Genomic DNA, 13820 nt, shown 5'->3' with positions numbered 1-13820 from the left:
TACGGTCCCAGTCAGTATCAGAGGTGGTAAGGGTAATAGGTCCTGCAATTATTGCGCTGTGAAGCGCAATGGATCCATCGCTTCAATGTGATTGCCCCAAAAGGGTTGAATGAAAATATAGCCTACGCAGCATTACGCTAATATGTTGATGTGTCATCTTTATCATCATCATATCCATAATTTGTTAATGTGTTTTGAATATAGTTATCATTGTTTGTATTTCACTGTGCCCTCTTGTATCTAGGGTTGGCTTGTTGCAATGGTGATATCATACTGGACGTTCAGGACACAGGTCTGTGACGTCCTCTTTCAGCGCGGCAACGGGGCGGGTGAGCTGTCCCGCATCCGACGTCGGCATTCACGTGGTGACGGTGTACTATAAAGGTATGTTTCTGTTTGTAAATTTTTATCCTGATGACAATATAAATAAATATTGAAACGTTGATATCCATATGGGAGTCCACACCCGCCTTCGTTCTTTAAGGTGAACCAGAGTGCCGCATCTTTGGGAGTGTATATATATATATATATATATATATATATATTATCTCCTATACAATAGCCCAGATCTGTGATTTTGTGACTAATTTGCTAACGCTGGGCGGAGTCACAACACTGGGCGGAGTTAGTCAAATGAGTCACAGATCTGGGCAAATCTATAGGAGACTAGGAGCAGAAGCAAATAGTATTGGCATGGCACAGGCAGGGGTGCATACCTCCCCGCTTTCTTCAGGCAGAAGGAGGGACACATGTGCAGTGGAAAGGGGGCGTGGCAAACAAAAAGGGGGCATGGCTTCACGTGAGGGCCCCCGTTTTCGTCAGTGAGGGGGCATGCCCAGCACTCTGTGAGCTGCTGGCATGCCTCCAGGGGCGGATTATGAGTCCGGGGGGCCCAGGGCACTTGAGACAGGGGAGCCCTATCTCATTGCTGTGCCTGCTGTGGGGTTAGGGGCGTTGCATAATCGTGGCTCGCGTGGCCACGCCCCCTTATGCAAATTATGGGATTTTTTTTTCTATATGGAATTTTGGCCCCTCAGCTAGTGCTAAATCCAGAGGAGGTGGTCGCTCCCCCCTACACACCCACACAGGCAGAAGAAAGCAGGGAGACTGCTACCTCCCTGCAACACCACAGACCTGCCAACACGCAGCAGCGTGTGCTGACTGTAGCACAATGCTGCCGCTGTTGCTGGCAGGACGGGGGAGCTTCTGAGCTGGGACAGAGCTACTCCAGCCGGGGGGCCCCCTAAAACTGTGGGGCCCACGGTAAGTACCCCCTGCCCCCCCCCCCTAATCCGGCTCTGCTGGCGGAACCCCGGGACAGTTGGGAGGTATGGGGGTGTGTGAGGGGGTATGCCGTACAGACAGATGGGCACCGGCTCACTGTGTGCTTGACCCCCACATCAGCATACTCAGCAGGGTCTCTCTGGCGCGAAGGAGCGTCACTTTCTAGCACACTCCACGCTTCTTAGCTGCAGTTTTGTGGGGCACCTGCCGCTGTGCAGGTTCCGTACTGCCTCTGTTATCTCCAGCCCCGGCAACCCCACCACTAGCTACAGCGCTGCCGCCCACAGTGAGGTGCGCCCAGCTCCTTCACACACTTTAGCCAGCGGATAGCGCTGCAGAAGTCAGAGCTGCTTGCAGGCTCCGACCCCCTCCTCCCTCCAGCCGCAGCATCTCCTGGGAGCTAACCAGTCACTCCCAGTCTCCCCTTACCACAGTGCCCAGCAGCCGCGAGGTCCGCGCCGCGTGCATGCTATGACCCCCTCCTCCCTCCAGTCGCAGCGTCTCCTGGGGGCTAACCAGTCACTCCCAATCTCCCCTTACCACAGTGCCCGGCAGCTACGCGAGGTCTGCGGTGTGTGACTGAGGAGGGGGGGAGGGATGCTGACGGGCAGAGGAAGCAGGACTCCAGCCTGAGAGAGTCAGCCATGCCAAGTCTCCACCAGCAGCAGATCCCAACAGGTTGGAGTGGAACAGCAGCAGCCAGCAGCAGTGACTCCGGTAAGACACATCTGTCTGTCACCACTGTTTTTTCCCTAATACCAATCTCTCCCGTGCCCTGTGTTCTGTCATGTCCCCGTCAACCCTGGCCTTACCCTGTCACCCTTATCCTGGCCCTTTCACCCTTATGCTGGCCCTGTTACCCCTATCCTGGCCCTGTCACCCCTGTGCTTGCCCTGTCAACCCTATACTGGCCCTGTCACCCCTGTCCTGGTCCTGCTGCCCCTACCCTGGCCCTGTCACCCCTATCCTGTCCCTGTCATTTCTGTCCTAGCCCATGTCCTGGCCCCGTCACCCCTGTCCTGGCCCCGTCACCCCTGTCCTGGCCCCGTCACCCCTGTTCTGACCCTGTCACTCCTGTCCTGGCCCTGTTACTACATGCCCTCCAACTACCTTTTTGGCAGGTACAGTACCCGCAGCGCCTACAGACCCTTCCCCAATGCACCACACCTCCGCACCTTCCCCTCCACCACATGCGACACTCCACCCCTCCCCCACACGCTGTGCCTCCAGACCCCTTACACCACCCGTGGCTCCCACTCCTATGCCCCTCCACCACCCACAGCACCTCCAGACCCCCTCCACCCCCCATATATGTCTCCCCCCACACCTGCCCCCCTCCACCCGCAGCATCTGCAGTCCCCCCTCAACCACCCCTCCCCCACCCATGGCACCCCCGCACCTGCCGCGCCTCCGGACCCCTTTCCCCATCCACAGCACCACCCGTACCTGCCCCTCCCCTACCCACGGCGCCTCCGGACCCCCTACCCCACCCCCGGCACCCCCGCCCCTTCCCATCCCACAGCACCTACGGAACCCTTCACCCATCCGCAACATCCCCGCACCTGCCCCTCTCCCACCCGTGGCACCCCTGCCACTCCCCCACCTACAGTGCCTCCAGACCCATCCCCCATCTGCAGCCCCCACTCCTCTGCCCCTCCCCGACCTGCAGCACCTCCCGACCCTCCCCATCTGGGCCCCCTCCCGCTTCCGCCCCCCCTTAACCCGCAGCATCTACAGACACCCTCCATCATCCGCAGTCCCCCCCGCACCCGCTACATTCTGTACATCGTGCCCTGCAGGTGCTGTTCACGCCGTCGCAAGGTGTTGCACCTCCTTCACCATCGCACGCCCTTTCATTGTGCAATATTTAACCACTAACAAAGGAATGCAGGTAATATTCCATATAATACAAATATTGAACCCCAGAAAGGCATGCAAGGGTTAAGAGGGCGTAGCCCCTTGCGACGGTGTGAAGAGCGCCCGTAGGGCGCGGTGAAGCACCCAGTATATATATAAACAGTGATACGCCTGTGTGTCCATCGGACACACAGAGCTGACCACACTGCAGGCTCCCCACATAGCTTTCTCTACCTGCAGGCAGAGAATGACTGCACATGCGCATATGTGCGCAAAGGCCTTGTAAGTAATTGCCCCTTTAAACAAATGTCCGAGTTTGGCCGACATCACGCATGGCCACCAAACTCAGCGTCATTACATCCGGCCTTGAATGTTAGATCAACCTGTGTCTAAGTAAGACATACTGTAGAAAGTTTTCTCAGTAAAGTAATTCCACTCTGATATATGCCAGTTTGTACACCAGATGGTTAATCTCTCTCTCTCTCTAAAGGTCATTTACTGCAAGTGTAGTATGGTATGCCGGCTGTCGGGGTCCCGGTGCACAGCATACCGGCGACGGAATCCCGACCGTGGTGAACGCAAATGAGGCCCTTGCCGGCTCTTTGTGCTCGCCACGCTGCACTCGTCATGCTGCACTCGCCACGCTGCACTCGCCGCCCTGCGGGCACGGTGGTGCTCTACGCACGCCATTCTATCTATTCTCCCTCCAGGGGGGTCATGGACCCCCAAGAGAGAGAAACGGTGTTGGTATGCCGGCTGTCGGGATTCCAGCGCCGGTATACAGTGCCCCGGGACCCCGACAGCCGGCAAACTGAAGACCACCCATTTACTACAAATCTATAGTGGTAGAATTCTAGTATTGATGTGTCTTGAAATCTATGTTACTTATTAAGCTGCTGAAAGGCAGAAAACTAGGAAGAAATTCCTGGTTATTTACGCTAATTATTTAAAATTTCTGTGTATTTATCAAGTGTATCTTCATATGTGGTGGCTCATGCTGGAACTAATATACTGTATTAGATTTACTGTTGCATATTTTTTACGGGATCAGTATGAGTTACCGATGGCCAGGATGCCAGCCGTTATTATATTGCCGCCGGCACCCCTTCCACCAGAATGCCAGCAGAGTGTCGAGCACTAGTAAGCCCCTTCCAGGCTCGCTGCGGGCACGATGGCTCACTACGCTCGCCACAGGCTATATTCTCCCTTTAGAGAGAAAAAAGCCTGTGGCACTGGCATTCCGCATCGGCGGTACGCTGTGCGGGATCCCGGCATCGGCATTGTGACCGCCGAGATACCGTGCAGTGGTATTATAACTGCATACCTTTTTTACAGGTGAATGTATGAGATTTGTTAAGTGATATGCGTTTATAAACAGTGTATACAGTACACTAATGCAGCCAATGAACCAATATTTCCCCAGTTCCTTCACAGGGGAGGAACAACGAAATACGGTATTTCACCCCCAGGGGAGAAGCGTAGATTTTGTGGGCCATGCACAGTGAAATATCTGACAGTGTGTGGTCACGATATATGCTGGGTGTCACATTGTCAGATAAAATGTCTGTCACTCTCACACACAATTAATCTGTTAGTGTATCTAGAGATGAGCAGATTCGGTTCATCGAGATCCGAACCCCCCCGAACTTCACCTGTTTTTCACGGGTCCGAGGCAGCCTCGGATCTTCCCGCCTTGCTCGGTTAACCCGAACGTGGCCGAACATCATCATCCCGCTGTCGTATTCTCGCGAGATTCGTATTCAATATAAAGAGCCGCGCGTCTCCGCCCTTTTCACTCGTGCATTGGAGATTGAACGGAGAGGACGTGGCTACGTTCTCTGCGTGAAAAGATCCATATCTGTGCTCAGTGTGCTGCAAATATCTGTGCTCAGTGTGCTGCAAATATCTACGTTCTCTGCCTGAAAAGCTCCATATCTGTGCTCAGTGTGCTGCAAATATCTGTGCTCAGTGTGCTGCAAATATCTACGTTCTCTGCCTGAAAAGCTCAATATCTGTGCTCAGTGTGCTGCAAATATCTGTGCTCAGTGTGCTGCATTTTGGTGACCCAACAGTATATAGTTGTGTACAGTAGGCCATTGCTGTATCTTGCAGCTCCGTGTCACTGCAAGTATCCATTCCATATCTGTGCTGCATTTTTGTGAGCAGTATATATAGTAGTACAGTGCAGCATTTTGGTGACCAACAGTATATAGTTGTACAGTACAGTAGGCCATTGCTGTATCTTGCAGCTCCGTGTACTACTCAGTTCTATTCTCCGGATCAGTGCTCAATATCTTTGCTGCATTGTGGGGACCAGTATACTACAGTACAATAGTCCAATGCTGTTCTCGCTGCTCAGTGTCAGTTCTCTGTAGTATCATCAGTGATCAGTATAATCAGTTCTCAGTATAATCACTGCGCTGTTAGTTGTGCGCCCGTTTTCCGCCATTAGTGCATTACAATTTAGACAATTGATGAAGTTATTGTGTCCCCGGTACAAAATCCCATCTAGATTCCACTTCACTAGGCAGGTGATAGCGAGATTTTACCAATTAATATCAGTGATTTATAATTATTAATTACAGTGATCTTGCCAAATAATTCCAGTGATTTTGTCATTTTCTTCCAGTGATTTGGACCAATAATACCATTGATTAGAACGAATAATTCCTGTGATTTTGTCATTTTCTTCCAGTGATTTGGACCAATAATACCATTGATTAGAACGAATAATTCCTGTGATATTGAGGTGTTTGTGTCGCTTAGCTTAGCCATCCAGCGACCACAGTGCACTTCTTTTTCTCTTTTCTTTGCATCATGTGCTGTTTGGGGCCAATTTAATTAAGTGCCATCCTGTCTGACACTGCAGTGCCACTCCTAGATGGGCCAGGTGTTTGTGCCGCCCTCTTGGGTCGCTTAGCTTAGTCATCCAGCCACCTCGGTGCAAATTTTAAGACTAAAAATAATATTGTGAGGTGTGAGGTGTTCAAAATAGACTGGAAATGAGTGGAAAATATGGTTATTGAGGTTAATAATACTATAGGATGTTTTTGAGGGTTTTTTGAAAAAAAAAACACCCGAATCCGACAAAAAATTTTAAGGGAGGTTTTGCCAAAACGCGTCCGCATCCAAAACACGGCCGCGGAACCGAATCCAAAACTAAAACACATAACCCGAAAAATTTCCGGTGCACATCTCTAGTGTATACCCAGCACTACAATGCACATTTTCAAAGTCTCTTCACAGAATGACAAGTCAAATAAACCTGCATTTGACTCACCGTCCCCTTAAATTACCTCTCACAGATGCTCAGTGACTATCGGGTGTGGTATGACCGATGGTCTCCTGACCGCCGGTCAGCATACCGACGCCTGGATCCCAGCAGCATACCGACACTGGGATCCCGGCGGGGAGGGGTGAGTGCAGCAAGCCCCTTGTGAGCTCGCTGTGCTCACCACGCTGCGGGCTCGGTGGCGACCTGCGGTCGCTATGGGTTCTATTCCCACTGTATGGGTGTTGTGGACACCCACGAGTGGAAATAGTCCCTGTTGGTCGGCATGCCGACCGTCGGGATAGTGAGGGGGTGAGATTTTGGGGGAGGTCATGTGACCGTCGGTCTGCTGATCGCCGGTCACATGAATACCACCCATGACTATCAATTACCCTACGTCCAAGTCTTAGATGTGACCACCACTGGTAATCAAACTTGGCGCGTGAGCAGTGTGGCTCTGAACTGGCTGTAAGAGTAAAAGGCCATTAGACAATTCAATCCAGTTTACAGATTATTCTCTGTAAAACAAGTTTATTATTTCTTTACATCACCAGCAGGGGGGAGTGTTTCAGCATAGGTAATGCTGCAAGCCAAGTATTCATTACAACCAACTGTATGAGTATAAGGGGTCTATTCATGAAGCAGTGAAAAGGGTGGAGAAGAGAGTCACTGGAGAAGTTGCCCATGGCAACCAATCAGCTGCTATGTATAATTTTATAGAATACACTTTGTAAATGTTACCTCAATACTGATTGGTTGCCATGGGCAACTTCTCCACTGGCTCACTTTTCAACTCTTTTCTCTGCTTCATGAATTGACCCCTTAATGTGTTTTAATTGTTAAATGCAAATGTTGGGAATATTAGGTTGAATCAAATGGCACTTTCTTAATACCTTATAATGCTTCTTTATTGAAGATTAGGTTACAGGGATTAAAGCATTTGTGCTGGTGCACAGATCCCGTTGAAATAGTGACTATCAGCAATAAAGGTTTTAGGTTTAGTTAGTAATCCAGGTTTCTGCTCCTCAAATACAGTACCTACTGTAGGTCTTCCCACAGATAAATGTTCTTGGGGCCTGATTTAGGGAAGGATGCAGTTCACATCACTGCTCTGTCTTTGGAAGCAGAAGCAATTTAAAATATGCTAATGCAGCAGAAGGTGCCGGAGTGAAAAAGACACTGCTGGCATCACATATCTGAGGGCTACGTTCTAAGCAGTGGCGGAACTAGCGAGCGGTGGGCCCAGGTGCGGCAAAATGCTTTGCCCCCCCCCCCCCCCCATCCCATCCAAGTCCACCCCCTCACTCCTGGAGAGGATCTGGTGAAGGGGACCTGCTCAGGGCCAGAGAAATGGATACCAAGCAACAGTGCCGTAACTAGAAATTTTAGCACTGTGTGCAAGAAACGGCATCGGAGCCCCACCCATGCATGTAGAACAGGGGCAGTGCGCGCCGTAGGCGCGCGCAAAAATACATAGTGGCGTGGCTTCGTGGGGAATACCAATTCATAAAACGGTGCACAGTAGTCTCCATTATTCAAATTACGCCGCACAGTAGCACCACTACACCAGGTAGAGACCCTTTTACACCTGACAGCGGACAGATTCCTCTTTTTACACATTACGGCAGACAGCGTCCCCTTTTTACACATTATGGCAGACAGCGTCCCCCTTTTTTCACATTACGGCAGACAGCGTGCACTTTTTACACATAACGGCAGACAGCGTCCCCTTTTTACACATAACGGCAGACAGCGTGCCCTTGTTACACATAGCGGCAGACAGCGTACACTTTTTATACATAACGGCAGACAGCGTGCCCTTGTTAAACATAGCGGCAGACAGCGTACACTTTTTACACATAACGGCAGACAGCGTCCCCCTTTTTACACATTACGGCAGACAGCGTCCCCTTTTTACACATTACGGCAGACAGCGTACACTTTTTACACATAACGGCAGACAGCGTCCCCTTTTTACACATTACGGCAGACAGCGTGCCCTTGTTACACATTACGGCAGACAGCGTCCCCCTTTTTACATATTACGGCAGGCAGATTCCCCCTTTTTACACATTGCGGCAGGCAGATTCCCCCTTTTTACACATTGCGGCAGGCAGATTCCCCATTTTTACACATAGCGGCAGGCAGATTCACCATTTTTACATTGCGGCAGGCAGATTCCCCCTTTTTACACATTGCGGCAGGCAGATTCCCCATTTTTACACATAGCGGCAGGCAGATTCCCCATTTTTACACATTGCGGCAGGCAGATTCCCCATTTTTACACATTGCGGCAGGCAGATTCCCCATTTTTACACATTGCGGCAAGCAGATTCCCCATTTTTACACATAGCGGCAGGCAGATTCCCCATTTTTACACATTGCGGCAGGCAGATTCCCCATTTTTACACATTGCGGCAGGCAGATTCCCCCTTTTTACACATTGCGGCAGGCAGATTCCCCATTTTTACTAGAGATGAGCGCCTGAAATTTTTCGGGTTTTGTGTTTTGGTTTTGGGTTCGGTTCCGCGGCCGTGTTTTGGGTTCGAACGCGTTTTGGCAAAACCTCACCGAATTTTTTTTGTCGGATTCGGGTGTGTTTTGGATTCGGGTGTTTTTTTCCAAAAACACTAAAAAACAGCTTAAATCATAGAATTTGGGGGTCATTTTGATCCCAAAGTATTATTAACCTCAAAAACCATAATTTACACTCATTTTCAGTCTATTCTGAATACCTCACACCTCACAATATTATTTTTAGTCCTAAAATTTGCACCGAGGTCGCTGTGTGAGTAAGATAAGCGACCCTAGTGGCCGACACAAACACCGGGCCCATCTAGGAGTGGCACTGCAGTGTCACGCAGGATGTCCCTTCCAAAAAACCCTCCCCAAACAGCACATGACGCAAAGAAAAAAAGAGGCGCAATGAGGTAGCTGTGTGAGTAAGATTAGCGACCCTAGTGGCCGACACAAACACCGGGCCCATCTAGGAGTGGCACTGCAGTGTCACGCAGGATGGCCCTTCCAAAAAACCCTCCCCAAACAGCACATGACGCAAAGAAAAAAAGAGGCGCAATGAGGTAGCTGACTGTGTGAGTAAGATTAGCGACCCTAGTGGCCGACACAAACACCGGGCCCATCTAGGAGTGGCACTGCAGTATGTATGTATAAAGAAAGAAAAAAAAACCACGGTTAGGTGGTATATACAATTATGGACGGGCTGCCGAGTGCCGACACAGAGGTAGCCACAGCCGTGAACTACCGCACTGTACTGTGTCTGCTGCTAATATATAGACTGGTTGATAAAGAGATAGTATACTCGTAACTAGTATGTATGTATAAAGAAAGAAAAAAAAACCACGGTTAGGTCACTGGTATATACAATTATGGACGGGCTGCCGAGTGCCGACACAGAGGTAGCCACAGCCGTGAACTACCGCACTGTACACTGGTTGATAAAGAGATAGTAGTATACTCGTAACAACTAGTATGACGACGGTATAAAGAATGAAAAAAAAACCACGGTTAGGTGGTATATAATACAATTATGGTTGGACGGACTGCCTGCCGAGTGCCGACACAGAGGTAGCCACAGCCGTGAACTACCGCACTGTACACTGGTTGATAAAGAGATAGTAGTATACTCGTAACAACTAGTATGACGACGGTATAAAGAATGAAAAAAAAACCACGGTTAGGTGGTATATAATACAATTATGGTTGGACGGACTGCCTGCCGAGTGCCGACACAGAGGTAGCCACAGCCGTGAACTACCGCACTGTACACTGGTTGATAAAGAGATAGTAGTATACTCGTAACAACTAGTATGACGACGGTATAAAGAACGAAAAAAAAACCACGGTTAGGTGGTATATATTATAATACAATTATGGATGGACGGACTGCCTGCCGAGTTCCGACACAGAGGTAGCCACAGCCGTGAACTACCGCACTGTACACTGGTTGATAAAGAGATAGTAGTATACTCGTAACAACTAGTATGACGACGGTATAAAGAACGAAAAAAAAACCACGGTTAGGTGGTATATATTATAATACAATTATGGATGGACGGACTGCCTGCCGAGTTCCGACACAGAGGTAGCCACAGCCGTGAACTACCGCACTGTACACTGGTTGATAAAGAGATAGTAGTATACTCGTAACAACTAGTATGACTGACTATGACGGTATAAAGAATGAAAAAAAAACCACGGTTAGGTGGTATATATTATAATAATACAATTATGGATGGACGGACTGCCTGCCGAGTTCCGACACAGAGGTAGCCACAGCCGTGAACTACCGCACTGTACACTGGTTGATAAAGAGATAGTAGTATACTCGTAACAACTAGTATGACTGACTATGACGGTATAAAGAATGAAAAAAAAACCACGGTTAGGTGGTATATATTATAATACAATTATGGATGGACGGACTGCCTGCCGACTGCCGACACAGAGGTAGCCACAGCCGTGAACTACCGCACTGTACACTGGTTGATAAAGAGATAGTAGTATACTCGTAACAACTAGTATGACACTATGACGGTATAAAGAATGAAAAAAAAACCACGGTTAGGTGGTATATATTATAATACAATTATGGATGGACGGACTGCCTGCCGACTGCCGACACAGAGGTAGCCACAGCCGTGAACTACCGCACTGTACACTGGTTGATAAAGAGATAGTAGTATACTCGTAACAACTAGTATGACTGACTATGACGGTATAAAGAATGAAAAAAAAACCACGGTTAGGTGGTATATATTATAATAATACAATTATGGATGGACGGACTGCCTGCCGAGTTCCGACACAGAGGTAGCCACAGCCGTGAACTACCGCACTGTACACTGGTTGATAAAGAGATAGTAGTATACTCGTAACAACTAGTATGACTATGACGACGGTATAAAGAAAGAAAAAAAAATACCACGGTTAGGTGGTATATAATTATACAATTATGGATGGACGGACTGCCTGCCGAGTGCCGACTGCCGACACAGAGGTAGCCACAGCCGTGAACTACCGCACTGTACTGTGTCTGCTGCTAATATAGACTGGTTGATAAAGAGATAGTATACAACAATATACTACTATACTGGTGGTCAGGCACTGGTCACCACTAGTCACACTGGCAGTGGCACTCCTGCAGCAAAAGTGTGCACTGTTTAATTTTAAATTAATATAATATTATGTACTCCTGGCTCCTGCTATAACAACCTGCAGTGCTCCCCAGTCTCCCCCACAATTATTATAAGCTTTTATACATTGATGTGCAGCACACTGGGCTGAGCTGAGTGCACACAGACTGAGTCACACTGTGTGACTGCTGTGTATCGTTTTTTTCAGGCAGAGAACGGATATAGCAGAGAACGGATATATTAAATAAAAGTTAACTTAACAACAACTGCACTGGTCACTGTGGTAAACTCTGTCTGCACAATCTCTCTCTCTCTCTCTCTCTCTCTTCTAATCTATTCTAATGGAGAGGACGCCAGCCACGTCCTCTCCCTATCAATCTCAATGCACGTGTGAAAATGGCGGCGACGCGCGGCTCCTTATATAGAATCCGAGTCTCGCGAGAATCCGACAGCGTCATGATGACGTTCGGGCGCGCTCGGGTTAACCGAGCAAGGCGGGAAGATCCGAGTCGCTCGGACCCGTGAAAAAAAAAGTGAAGTTCGTGCGGGTTCGGATTCAAAGAAACCGAACCCGCTCATCTCTAATTTTTACACATAGCGGCAGGCAGATTCCCCATTTTTACACATAGCGGCAGGCAGATTCCCCATTTTTACACATTGCGGCAGGCAGATTCCCCATTTTTACACATTGCGGCAGGCAGATTCCACATTTTTACACATAGCGGCAGGCAGATTCCCCATTTTTACACATAGCGGCAGGCAGTCCCAAGAAAGAAAGAAAGAAAGAAAGAAAGAAAGAAAGAAAGAAAGAAAGAAAGAAAGAAAGAAAGAAAGAAAGAAAGAAAGAAAGAAAAGAAAAAGACAGAAATAAAGAAGAATTATACTTACCCTCTCCGCTGGCTCAGGCTCCTCGGTGCAGCTTGACGATTCCCGGGCAGTAGAGAAGGAGGAGGAGGGATGTGGAGGAGGGAGCCACAGCAGTGCTGTGTTATTGGTGGAGGCGCTGCTGCTGCTGCCCCTCTGCTTCACTATAGGCTGTTCTCGGAAGACAGCCTATAGTGAAGCAGAGGGGCAGCAGCGCCTCCACCAGTAACAAAGCGCTGCTGCGGCTCCCTCCTCCACCTCCCTCCTCCTCCTTCCCCCGTACCGCTGCTCCTCTCCTCTCCGGGCGGCTGTGTGCTGCGGGCAGCGGTTGCCCGCAGCGGGCAGCGGCATGTAATGAGTCAGTTTGACTCATTACATGCTTTGGGCCCCTGGACAGAGGCGGGCCCCAGTGCAACGCACTGGTTGCACTGGCGGTAGTTCCGCCTCTCTAAGACACAGAATCAGATAATTTGCAAGACCATCGGCCATCTGAGTATCCCTGATGCTACAAAGATTGGCCCTCGCAGTTCTGTAGTCGAGGTCAGGATGTCTACGTTGGAAAACGTTTTCGGAGTAGAGCCCTGCACTGCCCACTGCCTGCCCCTCAAATGGCTACAGGCTGCAGCCCGGTAGGCACTGCATGCAATAACGCATGACCCATTTTCTTTGTACTGTTTGGTGCACTTTACCCTAGTGCCCTTTGTTCAAAGCCTTCTGACTCCACGCAGTTTGAACCGAGCTGTGAGTTCAAAAAAGAAAAAAACATATATAGCTCTATTGCTTGTACTGTTTTGTGCACTTTACCCCAGTACAGTGTCAATGTTTCATAGGTCTGCTATAAACGGACTTGTGTTTGTGCCGCTGCTCTGTTGCTAAGTAGCCAGCCAGCACATTGCAGCCTTTGGCCAATACCTGTAAAAATAATATTCTGAGCTGTGAGGTGGTCAAAATTGACTAGAAAGGACTGGAAATTAATGTTATTGAGGTTAATAATACTCTAGGAACAACAAAGGCCCCATACTATGTGATTGTAGCTTTTTTTGGCCATTTAAAAAAAAAATGCAAATCTAAATCCAAAACTGGACGATAAATCAGAGCCAAATCCAGCAAAAATGGTCCGGCGCAAATCTCAACCCTGAATCAGCCCCACAGTGCTGCAGAATTGCCTGTGGTATTCTTTTTTTTTTTCCTTTTTTTTTTTCGTGCACCCGCTCTACAGCACACTGACTGCTTTATGTACTTGTCATTAGCGCAATAACTCATCTAGTTGTATACATACACAGACAGTTTGAGCAGGAACCCGGGACAGCAGGATCCCCTCTGGTAAGAGACTAGCTGGCATATTTGTACAGCTTGCAGACAACTGCGTGATATGTCTCTGTACACTATTG

General features: G+C 49.0%; 1 long non-coding RNA gene across 1 annotated transcript in view; it reads left to right on the top strand.

Annotated features, from left to right (window-relative positions):
* LOC135051348 (uncharacterized) overlaps positions 1-13820 on the top strand; it is a 201980-nt gene that overhangs the window by 50960 nt on the left and 137200 nt on the right. Inside the window, exon 2 of the long non-coding RNA XR_010242198.1 lies at positions 245-384. This is a non-coding gene — a long non-coding RNA (uncharacterized LOC135051348). The remainder of the gene's footprint in view (positions 1-244; positions 385-13820) is intronic.

This window comes from Pseudophryne corroboree, chromosome 2, assembly GCF_028390025.1.
Source record: "Pseudophryne corroboree isolate aPseCor3 chromosome 2, aPseCor3.hap2, whole genome shotgun sequence".
In the NCBI taxonomy this organism is placed as follows: domain Eukaryota; kingdom Metazoa; phylum Chordata; class Amphibia; order Anura; family Myobatrachidae; genus Pseudophryne; species Pseudophryne corroboree.
This window is presented reverse-complemented; position numbering and strand designations above follow the sequence as displayed.